The 5,156-nt window shown below is 34.6% G+C and overlaps 1 long non-coding RNA gene across 1 annotated transcript; it reads right to left on the reverse strand.

The window, feature by feature from the left end:
* Positions 1-671: 671 nt before the first annotated feature.
* Positions 672-4,681, reverse strand: LOC129923797 (uncharacterized). Its single transcript, XR_008775747.1, has 2 exons — positions 2,938-4,681; positions 672-1,635 (listed from the first exon to the last, which is right to left on the reverse strand). It is a non-coding gene; the product is annotated as an uncharacterized LOC129923797 (long non-coding RNA).
* Positions 4,682-5,156: the final 475 nt, after the last annotated feature.

Here is a 5,156-nt window from a genome sequence, read left to right on the forward strand (position 1 = left end):
TGGTTAAGAAAAAAGATTCAACAGTACGTACTTGCATAGATTTTCGGAAATTAAACGCGGTTACCAAATTTGACGCGGAGGCTATTCCAAACCAAGAAGTTCTTTTCTTACAACTTAATAGTGCCAAATTTTTTACAAAGATAGATCTAACAAAAGGCTTCTGGCAAATACCAATAGAAGAGAATAGTAGGAAGTACACTGCATTCAGGGTACCAAGTGGTCACTTTCAATTTAAATATCTACCGTTTGGTCTGCTTAATTATCCTAGTTTTTTTAATCGGACTGTTAGGACCATTCTTAAAGGACTGGAAAATGTGTTTTATTTTGATGACATTTGTGTATTCGGGCATGATTGGTCATCACACTTAATAGCACTAGAGAAAGTGTTGTCCAGGCTAAAAGAATATGGGTTTACTATCAAGCCAAGCAAACTTGAAATCGCGTATCCTAAAATAACTTTCTTGGGTAATATTGTAGGTGAAGGAAACTGTCAGAGGTTCTTAATTATATATATATGTACTGCTGCTGCTACTGCTATGCTCTGTCTCTTGTTCTTGTTGACTAGGCTCGCTAGGGGTATGAATACTCAATTACACCTAACAATACTTGTTTAATTACTCAAATAAGAACAGTTACCACTAGATAGCCTACACATCAACTCCAACTCCAAATTTCCAAGAATATATCAATATTTTAATATCCAATATTGCTCAAGTAAATATTAATAAACAAAACACCAGTCCATCAACTTATAAATACATAAATACCAGTCCAGGAAGTAAACGTCCAACCTTCCTGGACCGGGAGCAAGACCTTACTGACTAACACATTCTCTCGCACATTCAACATAGACTTAATCACTCAGTTCACAACACGTGCAACACTTCGCATTCATAACAAAGGGATATAACAATCATATCAAACTAACATTCATTCTCGCCATACCTCTCCCTGACATCCCCCCTCTCACGATATGACTGATATTAGATGTTATTAGATAACAGTCATTCAAATATATACATAAATATACATACATACACACACTGTGTCATACACATACTTATATACATATATATATAAACATATATATCTACACACAAATGTATATAATGTACATGAAAGTGAAATAGCCCTTATAAACCTAACAGAAGAAATATGTCCAGCTATTTACAACAAAGGGAAAGAGAGAAAAGAATAAATGAGAAAAAAAAATAGTGGCATGGAGAGTTAATTACAATTTGAAGTCGGCAAGCCTAGTCCTTTCCACGTTAATATTTAATATGTAAAACAGCAAACATACAAGAAAAGATCAACTCTTATGTATGGCAATAATATACGACAAGATACCATCTCTAATAGTTAAAGGCACGTTTCACATTGTATTGGGAAAAAAAAAAATTTTACCAATTATAACTAATACAAATATGCTAAGTCTTGACAGTGTATCTGCTAGTAGACAATGGTCTGTGGTCAAACTGAATTGTGCATCCTCCTGGGTATCAGAGGTATCTGTCTAGGCGTTGGACACTCACGCTACTAATGAAGTAATGCTACTCTCCATGTATCAGCTCTCTGCACTTAACCGGAAGGAAGCCATCTACTTGGTGCAACACACAGCAAGCTATTTCGGATGTACTGTTTAGATAAACACAATAACTATTAAGATTTGGTACAAAAAAATAATTAAAATACATGAAGACAGACAATGCTGAATTTTCTCTATTGCCAAGTCGCACTCGGGAATTCAGGCGACCCTCGTGGACATTCCCCTTCTCAGCAACTGGGAGAGGGGAAACACTACGTCAAGATTTTTTTCTTTTTCTTGGAAGTTTTAGGTACAAAAACATTTGTAGCCTATTGGGGTCTGGTTTAACTTTACCAGTACCAACAACTTTATAAACTCCTTTTGTTAGGTTTAATCTCTTTAATGGTTTGTGTACTCTGTGAAATGGTCTCAGAACATGAATAATATTATTGTCAATAAACTGACAATCAATAAGTTCCTTATCAATAAGTTCCTCAGTAGTTATGACATTTTCTATTACTTCTCCAATTTCTATCTCATTAATATCATTAAGTTCCTCAGTAGTTAAGACATTTTCTATTACTTCTCCAATTTCTATCTCATTAATATCATTAAGTTCCTCAGTAGTTAAGACATTTTCTATTACTTCTCCAATTTCTATCTCATTAATATCATTAACAGTATAATTAAAATCATTTAGTTCCTTACTAGATAAGATATTCTCAATTTCTTCATTATCTTCTATCCCACTTATATTATTATCAATATCCTGACAGTTATTTTGTTCCTCATTAGTTAATATGTCATTTTCAATTTCTATTTTATAGTTCACATCTCCCTGTAATGACAGTTTTACTTCCAGTTCCATTTTCAACTTTACCACTTCTATTGCCTTTCTTTCTAATTCTAATTTTAATCTTTCTAGATCTAATTTTTGTCGGTTTAAATCTTTTAATCTTTCTATATCTATTTTTTGTTGGTTTAAAACAAACTCTCGTAATTCATCACCCTCAATTCCAAACATGTGGGCCTGTTCTATTAATACCTCAATTGACTTAGGTTTAAACTCGTCCAGTTCTATTCCCAACTTTACCACTTCTATTGCGTTTCTTTCTAATTCTAAATTTAATCTTTCTAGATCTAGTTTTTGTCGGTTTAAATCTTTTAATCTATCTAGATCTAGTTTTTGTTGGTTTAAAACAAACTCTCGTAATTCATCACCCTGAATTCCAAACATGTGGGCCTGTTCTATTAATACCTCAATTGTCCTAGGTTTAAACTCGTCCATGGTAATCACAATAAGAATATTACTGAATAAGCGTAAATTAGCTTATAAAGGTTAAGTTAACAATTAACGTTCAATTCACATAAGACAATAAATTATAAAAAAGATCAACAAAAAAAAATTTCACCCTTTATCTCCCCTACTGAAAAGGCAATGTACACTCGACCCTGAATGCTCGATACAACAGACAAAAGAAAACTCAACTTATCTGTGTCTGATGCCAGGAAATAAATGACGACTCTTCCCACACGACAGGGTTGCTTTAAGAATGTAGAACTTCTGGAGTGTCAGGTCGCTGTTCAGCCTCCTTGTAAACGCTTTATGACTCACAGCAGATTTAGAGAATGAAACAAATACAAAACAAAATTATTCAAACATTGATATGATACTAATAGTAATAATAATGGGTGCATACAAAAAATGATTATCTAGTCAGGTAGTACAATAATTTAATAATAATCCAACATCAATGTAGTAAAGGTAGATAAATCACGATTACTTGAGTAATTGCATTCATGTAGAATAATTCAATAGTAAGTGAAAACTAGTAGTAGTAGTGTCTCTTTAAATGGTGATGTCCCTTTAAATGGCGATGTCTCCAAATGGCGATGTCTCTTTAAATGGCGATGTCTCTAATTCCAATAATCCAATACTAAGTAAGTAGTAGTAGTAGTAGTAGTGTCTCATTAAATGGTGATGTCCTTTTAAATGGTGATGTTCTTTTAAATGGTGATGTCCCTTTAAATGGCGATGTCTCCAAATGGCGATGTCTCTTTAAATGGCGATGTCTCTTTAAATGGCGATGTCTCTAATTCCAATAATCCAATACTAAGTAAGTAGTAGTAGTAGTAGTAGTGTCTCATTAAATGGTGATGTCCTTTTAAATGGTGATGTCTCTTTAAATGGTGATGTCCCTTTAAATGGTGGGTGACGCAATGACCTCGGTATACAAGAAGTAGCTACAAGTCCACATTAGTCAATGACCTTGACTTCAACAATAACGTGTTGATGGCGAAAAAAAATAGTTCCTCCGTGTTCTCAAAAATGTAAACAATGTCAAGTCCTTCAATTTGTGTCAAGAGACTCTCAAATACTGGCCGAACGAGGCCCAAAATGTCAACGAGTAGTAGGTTACAAATAATACAGATTGCCTTGAATCCAACTTGAGTAGACAATGTCATGTACAATAGTTACTGTCCCAGACCGGACGAAGCTCAAAAAATTCGGTATCCTTTTCTTTGCTTGTGTTGCTTATTCTTTATTTTCTTATCGACGACTTCAACGTGACGAATGACATAACAGGTATAACTGACCTGCCCGGACTAGCCCTCAGATAGATGTCAAGAATAATACTGTATTAGTACACCGGTTAATACACTGGTGTTTAATAATACAGGTAACAGGTACAACGATACCTGCCCGGACGAAGCCTCCAGATGTCAGAGGTTTTTAATTATATAAATATATACTGCTGCTGCTACTGCTATGCTCTGTCTCTTGTTCTTGTTGACTAGGCTCGCTAGGGGTATGAATACTCAATTACACCTAACAATACTTGTTTAATTACTCAAATAAGAACAGTTACCACTAGATAGCCTACACATCAACTCCAACTCCAAATTTCCAAGAATATATCAATATTTTAATATCCAATATTGCTCAAGTAAATATTAATAAACAAAACACCAGTCCATCAACTTATAAATACATAAATACCAGTCCAGGAAGTAAACGTCCAACCTTCCTGGACCGGGAGCAAGACCTTACTGACTAACACATTCTCTCGCACATTCAACATAGACTTAATCACTCAGTTCACAACACGTGCAACACTTTGCATTCATAACAAAGGGATATAACAATCATATCAAACTAACATTCATTCTCGCCATACCTCTCCCTGACAGAAACATATACCCAGAACCCAATAACAGAGACAAGGTATTAAATATAAAAGCACCAAAAACGAAAAAAGATGATTGCTAGGTATTGCTAATTTTTATAGCAGATTTATTCCAGCGTTCGCGGAAATAGTATTTCCAATTACTGGATTGTTAAAAAAAGGGACACCGACGAGGGTCAATTGGACTCCAGAATGTGACCGGGCATTAAGAAAAATTCAAATGTGCATGAATGTCACAGTCTTAGTTGACATTGCATGATCTAAAGCTCACGTCATGTTAATAGTTTAAAAGACACGTGGAATTCCTGATGTAGAAAACAGGAAGTAGAATGAAAAGTTGACTTTGAGTTCAGTCAAGTCAAATCAAGTTAGTAAGGTCTTGCTCCCGGTCCAGGAAGGTTGGACGTTTCTTCCTGGACTGGTGTATATATGTATATAGCATG

Source organism: Biomphalaria glabrata, chromosome 17 (assembly GCF_947242115.1).
Source record: "Biomphalaria glabrata chromosome 17, xgBioGlab47.1, whole genome shotgun sequence".
NCBI lineage: Eukaryota > Metazoa > Mollusca > Gastropoda > Planorbidae > Biomphalaria > Biomphalaria glabrata.